The sequence below is a fragment of the Pteropus alecto genome, unplaced genomic scaffold (assembly GCF_000325575.1).
Source record: "Pteropus alecto unplaced genomic scaffold, ASM32557v1 scaffold24, whole genome shotgun sequence".
Classification (NCBI taxonomy): domain Eukaryota; kingdom Metazoa; phylum Chordata; class Mammalia; order Chiroptera; family Pteropodidae; genus Pteropus; species Pteropus alecto.
The window spans coordinates 12,014,673-12,027,960 of NW_006439192.1; positions in this window are offsets into that span (position 1 = coordinate 12,014,673).

Below are 13,288 nucleotides of genomic sequence, written 5' to 3' on the forward strand. Positions count from 1 at the left end.
CAGATTTCCACACTGAGGTAGATAAGCTTCTTAGTTGTCTCTCACTACCGATGTGTGAATATTTTTCCTGGTCCAACTTAAGTGTCATGGCTCGTTAGAGGGTTACAACTCTCCTTGCATGGGCCCAGAGTCTTACTTATCACCTACACTCAAGCACTAAGCTCAACTCCCTATACTACACAGTCTGATGTCCCAGCAAAGCATAAGTCTTAGGTTAATGTTCAGTCTTAATGTCTAGACCTGATTCTATCTCAGCTATATAGTTTTTTTTTAAGTATTTATTTAAATATCTACCCACTTGAATCTATGCATCATGAAGTTAAGGACTTTGTTTTGTTCACTGCCATACCCCAAAGCTTGGATAAGTACCTGGCACAGAGTGGGAGCTCAGTAAATATTTGTCAAAGAGTGAATACATTTACCCCACCCTTCCACATATATGTGTGTGTATTTTGGAAGAGAGGGACATTTCTACACGTTTATAGTGGGATCCTTTTTGTGTTGTCTAGTCATCACTAAGAAGACATACTATCTGTAAAAATGGGGGTACATTCTACTACATCATCCACTGGATGACATTCAGTAAAAGCCTGATCCTATTAATTCCCAGTGCAGTTACCCAAACCCAGCCTTCATCTTTTACCTCTTAATCTCTCATTTCTAGCCCACTCTTCTTAGTGATAGACCCTTCTCCCAAATCTACAACCAACACCCCACCAACTTGAGCTGCACCTGAAACCTGACTTTTGAGTCCTTAATCCCTCAATCTACTACCCAGCTACAAATCCTACCCCACTCCCAAACAGAATATTCTACCAAGCACTCAGCTGAATCCAAGCATCACGAGGCCAGAGATTTAGTTTTATATGCAGCTATACTCCAAAGCCCAGAGTAGTGGCTGGCAAAAAGGAGGAGCTCAGTAAATATGTATTGAATAAAAGAAAAAAGTATGAATTTAACCACTACTCACACTAAAATATCATATGGCATAAATACACAATACACAATTAAAAGCTTCAGCTTTAAAGTAAAACGAAAATAGCAGAAATATGAAGCCTTTGAAAACTTTTCAATATGTGATACTGAAAAGCTTTTAAATGCTTTTTAAAAGCTTTTCAATATGTGATAACATTTCAGTACAAAACAGCTTCCAGTATAAAACAAAATGACATACAAAAGCTAAAAAACAAAAATCTTCTGACATAAAGGAGAACAAAAATAGCAAAGAAAATTTTTGCTGTAAAATTTAGGCATGACTTTACAAAATCATACCCCCTGCCTCACTTTCCAATTAAAAACAAACAAACTAAATTTCAAAAGTAAAAGTGTTTTTGAATAGAAATCTTCCATCACATTTCTAAATCTGAAGTAGAAAGAAAAAAAATAGAGGACCATTTTAGAAACTTCATTTTGTTTAAAGTCCTCTAAACAAATAAACAAAGTTTTCAAATAAAAAAGCCACAAAAATAGCATCCCAAAGCCCTAAGGCAAAATTTTGCCAAACGCTTTTTAAAAACTTACCATGCTTAGTTTCTAATTAAAACAAACAATAAAAACATACAAATAAACAAACTAACTTTTTTCGTTAAAGAGCCCTTTCCTATATTTTCTGAAACTTCCCCTCTTAAAGTTTTTAAAAAAACATTTTTTTTTTCAGTGAAAAAAAAATCCTCTTAAAAAAATCTTCTTCTACCTATCTTCTACTTGGTTGGAACCTCAATCATTGAGGTGATGTTTGTGTCATTGATGATGACGTGGAAGGAATATGTTCATGATGCACTCTCAGACGCCACATAGGACGCCTAGCACCTTCATAGTGGCTTTGCCACTGCATCGACCACTCAAGAGAACTCACAAGCAAACTGCCACCAGCTTCGTTTGAAGGTAATTTAAGGAGTAAACATGGTGAAAATCTTTAATATTTATATATAACGATCAATGTGACAAGAAACAACAGTGTCACAATGAAATAACTGTCACAGCATTTTGATTTACTGTATAAAAAGTTTACAGTGCTGCTGTTGTGAAAGTCTGGACACGCTGAAACATGCTCTGGGCCTTTAATTCCACCTCGAGTTCATTTTGACTAAGTTAAGGCACCAGTGTATATGTGGTATGGGGGCAGTCTCGTACAGTCTCGTTCAAAATTATACACAGTCTCGTTCAAAATCATACACAGTTTATTTCTCTGTGGGGGCACACTTTGTGGGGTCTGGCAAGGCCTACCATTTGGGGGGATTCATCTCCAACATGTTACAACATAAACCACTACATTTGGATCTTTAAGTGGACACATATTTAACATTATAACTCCATTTTCCCTGATCTCTAACTTTCTGATTACTGCTTGGGCCTTCTCCAGAGTCAAATAGTTCTTAAAATCACAAACAGTTTAACAACAGGGGCATTGTGCAAACTGATAATTTTGAGTTAAAGAAAAAACATGTTCATCCACATCCTATCTTTGACCTTAAACAGCATGATAGTATTCAAGTCTCTTGGCATTTTCATCATTACGCAATAAAATGAAAACAGCTTTGGAGTAACATTTACCCAGTAGCAGTAAAACTTCCCATTCTCCTCATGATATGCCTTATAGTCGCCCCTAATGGTTTTCTAAAAGTTCAATATCTATGAGAGAGAGAGAGAGAGAGAGAGAGAGAGAGAGAGAAAATAAGAGAGAGATAAAAAAGAGAGAGAGAAAGAGATTTTAAGAAATTGTCTCACATGTAGGGGCTGGCAAGTCTAAACTCTGTAAGGAAGGCTAGTAGGTTCTAAATTCAGGCAAGATTTGATGTTGTACTCTTGAGTCCAAATTTTTCAGGGCAGCACAGTGAAACTCAGAGTTTTTATAGTGCGGCCTTGAGAATTCCTTCTATTTTGGAGAACCTCAGTCTCTGCTCTTAAAACCTTCAGCTGCTTGGACGAGACCCACTCACATTATGGAGGGCAATCTGCTTTACTCAAAATCTACAGATTTAAATCTTAACCACATTTAAAAAATACCTTCACAGAAACATCTATATTGGTGTTTGACAAAAAAAAAAAAAATTGGGAACCGTAGCCTAGCCAAATTGACATATAAAATTAACCATCACAGAAGCTTTCACAATAGGAGAATTTATACTAAGTCATTCATTTTTTTTTTCATTTGCAATGAGATTTTGGAGTGTTATTTTTGTTATTAAATGTTGAAGCTTTCGAGCTTAAATTTTTTTAAAAAAAATTGGAAACAACATGGGAGGGTTTACAGAAAATCATATGTAAATGAGACTTTTAAAGCCTATTGAAAAAAATCTGTGAGGATTGTGGGTGCTTTTCTCTCCTGCTTTTAATTCTTCTTCAAATAAAAAAGGCATCTACTGTTGTGTACTTTGTCATGCTATGAGTATCTGAATGGTGGGTTGTTAATCAGAGTGAGTGCTTATTGGTTTGTCTGGAGGAAAGGGACTTAGATAACGCTGGGTGGACTAGTCTGAAGATTTGGAGGAGATTGGACATTGAGTGGGAAGATGAGGGAATGGGAGTGGTTTAAAACAGGTAGTTTAGTTGGTAGAATTAGGGATTGGTTGGCATATAGGATTGGAGAGCCGAAAGAACCTATTCGACAACTACCGTGAGTCCTTACTACTGGTGGAGTAGATAATCTAATAATCTTTCCACTAAAACACCTAGGAATGCTGGCTAAGAGATAAGCTGTATTTTATTTGTTTAAATTTTTTAAGGTAGATCCAATTCAGAAGTGATGATAAAACTGAAAACAGTGGCAAATTTGAGTGGTGATTGTCTGGCCACCCAGAAATGTGTTGTTTGTTTCAGCAACCTAGTGGTCTGCTTCTCCTCAGTGCCCAGGGCATCTCTTTCATTACCTAAATAAACAGGAGATGAATGATGCCTTAGGCCTTAGTCACCTGGAAAGTTGGAACCAAGAGACCTACGTAAAATGAGAACTTTCAAAAGACTCCTTCCCTACTGAAAGTAAAGACTAAAAATAAATCCACTCCAGCAGCAGAAGACAAGGAGGCAGATGTGCCACTGAAACAGGACCAGACATCCTGAGACAATGTGATCTTGATTTATTGACAATCAATTGCCCCTTGTCTTGCCTCTTATGCAGAAAACCCAAACCAAAATACAATATTATTTATCTGCTATTACTGCTCCATATTCCTCTAATATGTAACTTTCATTATAATCAGAATGACACCCTCATTGCCAACTAAGCAGTCTAGACTAGAAAAGCAGGTCAGAGGATGTGAGTGCCTGTTCAGTGTAGCAGCCCCAATTTCAGTGCATGATAAACAGATTTGTATCTGGTTATCTTGTATTCTAGTCTAGATAGTCTTTCCTCCTTTGTGTGTATGTGGATAGTTAACGTGCCATTTCTTAGAAATACATGTGCTGTTGAGGAGATTTATATTCATTATCTTATTTAATTTTTACAATAATTTTGCAAAGTAGATATTATCAATTTATTTTAGAGACAAGAAAACTTAAATTCAAATACCATGGTTCAAAGCTAGAAAACAGTAAAGCGGGATTTAAATTTGAATCTGTCTAGCTTTAAAGCACTTGATTATTTTTCTGCTATGCTCTATTGTCTCTCATATATACTATGCAGAATATAAAATCCATCTGAAGCTTTCCTAAATCCTTAACCAGTGATGTACTGGAGCTGACTGGTCAGAGCCAATTATGAGCACCCCTTCCAACTCCACATAAGTGACTTCACATAAGTAACTTGAAATAAGTCATAGTGGAAGTATTTACACTATAAAAATTAGCAAACACCAATCAATGCTTTTCAGAAAGTTCATTGTTACACGTTTATCAGCATATCACTGTCTTCAAACTATATTGAGCTCTCCTCTTTCTTAGTTTCTGGTTTGTACATTTTAGAATTAATTATATGATCTTTTAAACTTTATGTCAATAAATCTTATCCATGCAGACCATCTAGCAGAAGAGTTAGCAAACACTTCAATCTCTTAGATCCAAGATGCTGTAAAACAGAATTGGATTTCAAGACTGAAAATAAGATGCATTATAAGGTGCTAAATCTACCAGCAGGGGGAGCCTAATTCCCAAACATATGCTCGCTTTTTCTTAGAATTTAGTTAGCAGTCATCCAAATGAAAAATACAGGACTCCGCTTTGATAAAATTTCTCAGAAACGCAAGCATTAGGAATAAATACAGGTAAAGCCTATTTGAATAAAGTTATATTGGTGGAACAAGTATACATTACCCATGCTATTGGAAATAAAAGTGAACCCTGTACAAACAATCTAGTAGAAACATCAAATGAAGAACTCAGAATTTTAAAAGGTCATGATGGTTTTTCCCAAAAGAAAATCAAAAGTACTATGCATTTTGAATTCTGTTATGTAAGTCTATATATACTGCAGTTTTCAGAAAGCTTATTAAACTATTCGAGGTCCTTAAAATCCTCCTAAACAATATTAAACATAATGCAACTACAATCTAATAAGTCGCAGGGATGTAATGTGCAGCATAGAGAATATAGTCAATAATACCGTAATAGCTTTGTATGGTGATAGATGGTTATTAGACTTATTGTGGCGATCATATTGTAAGATATTAAATGTTGAATTACTGTATTGTACACCCGAAACTACCATAATGTTGTATATCAACTGTACTTTAATCAAAAATATTTTTTAAAGTAATTCCCATGAACTCCCAACTTTAAGTGGTATGGGATTTTGAGCCAGTGTCTGACTTTAGAGCCTAGGGCCCCTTCCACTACAGAACTCAAAATTTGCTAACAGTGAAAACGAAACAACATCAAGTATTTATAACACTTTAAGAATGCATGCTCTCTGTTCTGGAGGTGGAGTCTTTCATAAAATTTCACACTAATGGTTCAGTAACTTTTTTGTACCTCTTATTCCCCTTCACCTTCTCCGCCCATCTCTCCACCCACTTCCCCTCTGGCAACCATCAGTTTATTCTCTGTACCTATTAGTCTATTTCTTTTTTGTTTTGTTTATTCATTTGTTTTGCTGTTGTTGTTTTTAGATTCCACATATGAGTGAAATCATACAGTATTTGTCTTTCTCTGTTTGACTTAATTCATTTAGCATAATACCCTCTGGGTCCACCCGTGTCATCCCAAATGGCAAAATTTCCTTCTTTTTTATGGATGAGTAATATTCCATTATATAATTATGTACCACATCTTATTTTCATCTATTGATGGACACTTAGGTTGCTTCCATATCTGGGTGACTGTAAATAATGTTGCAATGAACATAGGGGTACGCATATCAATTTGAATTAGTGTTTTTGTTTTCTTCGATTAAATATATAGAAGCAAGATTGCTGGGTCATATGAAAGCTTTACTTTTAATATTTTTGAAGTACTTCCATACTGTTTTCCATAGTGGCTGCACCATGGGAATTACTTAACATATTCACCTTATGTATGAAATGGGAATCATGATAACCACCTCTGGGGGCTGACTGTTCTATTAATTGTGTTAGGGCATCTCGGTGTCATAAAACAGTGCCTGGAATCTAGAAGGTGCTCAACAATGTGAATTCCCTTCTTATGATCTCCATGGATTCACTAAGTCAGCATTTCCCAAAGTGTGCTTGTTCAACACGGGACTTGAATAGTTACTACACAAAGAATGTGTTCTGTGATGAAATGCATTTGGGCAAAACTGAGTTTTACAAAGATTAAACAGGTTATAGATTTTGTGTGTTTGTTTTCTTTATTTACTTTAGAACATCTAGGAAACTTTTATGTGTATCTCTAGTGAAGTATTTTCCAGTCTCACATGAGTACGGAGTCGTTTAATCGTGGAACACTAGCAATCTGCCAGGCATGTTTAGGGCAATACTAAGTGATACTCCATCAAAGAGATAAATCCCTCAACCACGACTGCTTTCTTGTACCCATAGCACAGTTTTATGATGAGACTGGTTTCCATAGTTTTTTAAAAGAATTTTCTGTTATTTTTTTCTTATGAATGTTAATATACTTGAAGGAAAAAGACAATGGCTTACTATAAACAACAGATATATTTCTCCTATTATTAAAACAATCAGAGCCCAAACTTGGTATATAAGTATATGATATAATTACACATATTTGGTCAGAGCTCTTGACCCAAATGTTACAAACACGCAAAAAAATTTTTTTGATTATGCTAAACTGTGTGGCAGCCAAAGAACAAATTGAAATGATAAATTTTTCTTTTTTAATTAGACTTTGGGTGGTGAGCACACAATCTAATACACAGATGATGCATTATAAAATTGTACACCTGAAACTTACATAATGTTTTTAACCAATGTTACCGCAATAAATTAATTTAACATATTCTATGGGGGAGATTTTCTGAACTAATAAAACATTTGATTCATCATCCCTCCTCTGAAATCTTGAGTGAATTACAGAACCTGGAAGAGCAGCCTGGGAGTTATTGTGCTCTTAACATAAACCCTCAATTAGCTCAGCCATCAATTTTCCTTATGAAGAGTTGCCATGGTAAAGTCTGTCACATCTGCCAATCATTTCCACACACTATTCATTTAGAGAGTAAGTAGTTGAAATTTACCATAAAAGGAAATACCAAAGAACAATCGTTTTAGCCATCTTGAATGAATCATCCATTAAGATGAAAATGTTCGAAGTATCTCAAAGTCAAAATCATAATTCCACTACTTTTTACTCATTAAGAATATTTTGGGTCTACGGCCATGCCACCCTGAATGTGCCTGATCTCGTCTGATCTCAGAAGCTAAGTTGGTTAGTACTTGGATGGGAGACCACCTAGGAATTCCAGGTACCACAGGCATTAAAAAAAAAAAAAAAGATTTTGGAACAGTATATATGCATAGTTTATTTTAATTTTTTAACTTATTTTTTTTTATTATGGTGACATTGGTTAACAAAATCCAGTAGGTTTCTGGTGTACAATTCAACATTTATATATGAATAGTTTAAAATCTTATAGATGCTGCAGATGCAGAGAAAAACAGTGGAACATAAAAATGTTTATGAAATTTGATTTTTTTTAAAACTGGAGTTTATAGCATGGACCAAAAAGAAAGACTTTGTGCTTCCTAGTCAGTTTGAAAAGAGTGGTAAATAAAAGGGAAGAGCTTTCATATTGGACCAAGATGGAAGATCCTGTGACAAATTAAAATGTTGCTTATGGGGAGGTGTGAAGAAAGTCAAGATAATGTCTTGTCATAGTGGTCAAAATAGAAAGACTACAAATAGAGAGGTCAGTGATGAGAAATGCATCACCACCCAGGAACATGAGACAGGTCAGACATGGAGCAGTGTCTCATTCTTGCCTCTCTGCTTAATCTTTCCCTTCTGAGATAGGAGCAATCTCTCTTAATCAATCCTACTGGGTCTTGATATCTCTTATGATCAAAGGTTTTTTAAAAATTAGACTTTGGGTGGTGAGCACACAATGTGATATATAGGCGATGTATAAAATTGTATTCCTGAAACTTATATGTTAATAACCAATGTTACCTCAATAAATTTAATTTAAGAAAATTAATGACTTTTAATAAATGTTAACAGCTACTTTGCAAATACCTTCAGATCAGTAGCTTTGAGGAGAAAATTTCTTAAAGAAGCACTTAGCTAGAAAAGCCAAGCTAATATAATTTTAAGTGACTTCATTATAAGATTCTAGAATAAAAAAAGTTACTGAACCATTAGTGGATTTTTGTTTTACTTTTTAGATATTTTATTTATCCTGATAGCCAAATACTTACTTTCCATCCACCGTTGTTCATATTTTGTCTCCTAAAAATGTCATATCAAGTGTATTGTTTTCTATTTAATCTAATTTAATTTCCTGTTCCTATTCTTAAATATATGTTCCATTTGTGGACATTATTCTTTGAAAACTGTTATTGGCAATTTCTTCCAGTTAGGAGTCTTCCATTTGGTTAACATGCTGGTTTTCTCAGAGGGCTCTATGAAATGAGCCTGCACATCTTTGCCTCTTTTCATATGTTACCTTTTACTCAGTAGCTGATGTTCTGAAGGGATAAGAACAGCCTTCTCCTGGTTTGGTTGAGCTGGAAGGTTTCCAAGTGTGGCTTGTAGCCATACCCAAGTGCTATTTTGACTTTGGCTAATGGCCTGAGTTATACAGTATTTTGCAGGCCTCTCTTTGCATGGGCACCATCCTCTTATTTAATTACATAGTAGAGAAGAGAGAGGAGAGTGGCTCTGGAGAGCAGTCTACAGATGCTGAGAGCTGGTGAATCATTTCTGCAATACCACCTCTTCTTCTTCATTCAGAATTGTTCTTCAGCGTGTGGTTCCAAGACAGATTTGATTACTGTTTTGCTTTTGTTCTGTAATAGAACTGCAGATGCTTCTTTTAAAAATCTTTTTCAGTTCCCTATCTTTTCACATTATACAATCTCTAAGAAGTTACAGTTTACTGAAACTATATAAAATAATTGTGCCCTGAAGAAAAAAATCAGTTTCTATTAGAGTATAACCATCAGGTCGTCAGATTCTGAATCTAATTTAAATACCTCTTAAGGATTTATGAGTAAGATGTGCCTAGAGATAGCTTGGCAGATTCCCCATATTTCGATGTTAATATGGATGTAATTAATATCCAGCTTTCTTATGATTAGTTCCGTGGTATCTCTTTTTCTAACTGGTTACTTATAACCTCTTTGAGCCTCTATATTTAAAATGAGCTTTTTGTAGACAGCTTAGAGTTGGTTCTTTTTTTTTTTTTAAGCCAGTTTAGCAATCTATGCCTTTTAAACTGGTTGTCCATTTTATATGTAACGTAATTTTGCATTTTTTAATGGTTTGATACTATCAACTAAATATTTGTTTTCCATTTGCCCTATCTGTTGTTTCTTTTTTCCTTTCTTTCTAACTTCTTTTGGATTAAGTACTTTTTAGTATTTCATTTTATTTCCTCTATTGTCTACATCTCTTAGCTACATCTCTTTGCATTGTTTTAGTGTTTGTGCTTTTCTTTAAATCTTTGAACAGACTTATAATTGCTCTGTTAAAGTTCTTGTTTATTAATTCTGGATCTATTTCTATTAATTGATTTTCCTTCTGGGTATAGATCATATTTTCCTGCTTTTTCAAATGGCTTATTGGATACTGGACATAGTAAATTATTCCTTTAGAGAGTATTGAGTGTTCTTTTGTCAGAAAGATAATTTACTGTGGATCAACTTGATCTTTTTGAAGCTTATATATAAGTGTCGTTAGAGTGGGTCTAGAATAGTCTTAGCTCAGGACAAGTTTAGCCCTCCTAAGGTTTGGCCTTTCTGAGGCCTCTTTTGAATGCTGATACTCAACCAAGTATGTCCACTCCTGCTGGTTGGAGTTCAGATGTCTCTCATCCCTGTATAAGTTCCAGTATTTGTTCAGTTTTAACTCCCTACTTGTTCCTTCTTTGATGTTTTTTGCCCAGCTTTCTAATCTCACCCCATGTGTGTGCAACTTCGCATTCAGCTAAGGACTCCTAAGGATCCATTTGCAAATTTCTGAGCTCTTTCTCTGTATTTCGCTCTTCTCCAGTAGTCTGCTTGCAAATTCTAGCAGCCTAAATGTACCTAAACGATTGAATGCTGGCCTCTGTCTCTTCAGCCCAACAAACCTGCTGTGTTCCACTTGGATAGTGCTTCCCCTGAATCACAATCCCACAAAGGCCTCCAGGAGGAGAGCTGGAGTCATTGTGCTCACTTCGTTTCCTTTCTCTCAGGCATCACATTTCTGCACTGCCTAATGTTCGATTTCTGAAAACAGTTGATTCATGTATTTTGTCTAGATTTCTAGTCGTTTGCAGTACTAGTACTAGTTTGGTACCAGTTACTCCAGCATGGTTGCTAGCAGGAGTCTTCAAACAAGTCTCAGAACCATCTGTTTGTTGAGAATAATAGGAGCCCGTAAAGGAGTTTGGAACATCCTCAGTTCCTCACCCAATACCAGGAACAAAATAGTCACTCAATAATATCTGTGGAATAAGTGAACTCAATATGGTTCATGCAGAACTAGGCTAACTTTGGAGTTGGAAGGGCTTGAAAGGGACAGTTTGAATTATCTGGACCACCTCCAAAGTTGCAAGTTGGAGAGAGGGTGCTTGGATAGTTGTCATATTTACCTGTGATAATAACCCACGAGTTCCCATGCACAAAAATAATAGCAATAATCATGATGTTTACCATTTATTTCAGACTTACGTGTATCAGGTCTTGTGCTTGATACGTTATACATGTTATTCCAGTGAATTCTTACAACACATGATCATCCTCATTTTTAAGATGAGGAAACAATGGATCATATGTGTTAAATAACTTGTACAATGTCACTCAACTAATAAGTGGGAGTTGAGTTTGGAACCAAACTCTCAGATTGCAGAGTTTATGCTCTGAAGCATTACGATGTACTGTTGGTACCACAGTTCTGTTACATTGAAGGGAGATTCATTGAGAGACAGAGTATAACAAAGACAGACTGTTGACTATGCCAAAAAAAATTTATCTCCTGGCGAAGACAGTGAATTGTGATTATTTTTCCTTGTCTCGTGGATATTGGGGTAGTGATCATGAAAGGAATTAGAGAAGATTAGAAATGTGAGGATATGATGATGACAAATCTTATAAAGAGATAGGAAATAAAATCCTTTACTACTAATTACAATCCACCTGAAATTTGCTATTTCCATATGTTGTCAGAATTATTAATATCTAAACATACCTGAGGACGTTAGAACCAACATTTAAAATGAATAAAAATGAATTGAACTAATAATCAAAGTACAATTTGCTACGAGAATATTCTTTATTGAACTTTTTTCATTGACCAGAATTTAATCAGATAAAATTCTTTTTGCATATCATTCTATTAAAGCTCTTGGAATGGAAGAGTTATCTATTAACTTGAATGTTGTACATCATTTTAATGACAGAACACAATGTCCTTAATTTAGTTATTTTCTGCAGGCCTTTTAGGTACAACACTTTAAGTCAAAAAGATAATCATAAGAAATTCATTTTGAAGAGAAAGACTGCAAGTAAAAACTACTCTAGTTCAGATTAATGGAGGTTAGTCAACTGAATTAGTAGAAGTAGAAACAATTAATTCATTTTAATTTTACCATTTTCAATTACAGAAACTAATTAGGAAGTACTATCTTTCTATTATTTCTCTATTAGACTACTTATTTGTTCACCTTTTTAGCTTTGTAGACTTTTTCTGTACCATTGGCTTCATCAAGGGCCCTATAACTAGAACACAGAACTTCTTCAAGACCTTAAACCAGATGACTCTTGACCATGATTCATGAACCTCTGCAATCTGTGTCCTAGACTTCCAAGAACACCTGAATATGAGGCCCATGAGATCAAGAAAGGGCTTTGGGCTCAAAGTGAAGATCTGGAAACATTGGAGGAAAATGAATCTAGAGGAGTAGGTGAAATTTTCCAGGGAGAAATTTAAAAAAGGAAGAGAACCTTGAACAAAGGCCTAGAAAGTATCAGAGTTTAAAGTAAAAATAATAATAATAATAATAATAATAATAATAATAGGAGTCTGTAAAGGAGATTAAGGAGAAATAGTCAGAAAGAAAGGAAAAAGTGGGGATCCTGGAAATCAGGGCAAAATGAAGCTTAAAAAAAAAATAAAAACAAATTTGTATTTCTGCTGAGATAGTAGTCATGGCATTTCTGGATAAATACATCGTGAATAGGGTAATCTTAAAAGTTTTTACTTAGGATAGTAATTGGGATCCAGGAATATTGATTAATGTTTGCGCTGAGATAGTAGTCACGGCATTTCTGGATAAATACATCGTGAATAGGGAATCTTAAAAGTTTTTACTTAGGACAGTAATTGGGATCCAGGAATATTGATTAATGTTTGCTAAATTTCTAAAGCTTGTTTATTTTTGGATATAATATATACTGTACAGAGTGAAAAAGCAATAAAAGTTCTCATATTTCTTCCAAGTAATTTATTGGAAGAAATGTGAAGGTTTTCTCAAAAGGTCAGCAGCCTATTAGCCTCTTAATCAAATCAAAACAAAACAAAACAAAAACAAAGAAAACCAGACTGCACTTATTAATATATTGTTGTTTCCTTTCAGCATTTTGACAAAGTCAAAAATAATATATTCTTCCATTAAATCCATATCTTACTCTGCCCATTAAAAACCACAGTCGTGCATGTCAAGAAGGCTCTGCTATCCTGTAGTGGAAGATTGTTTGCATTTGCTAGAGTTCAAATAAATGAAAAGTCAGTTATT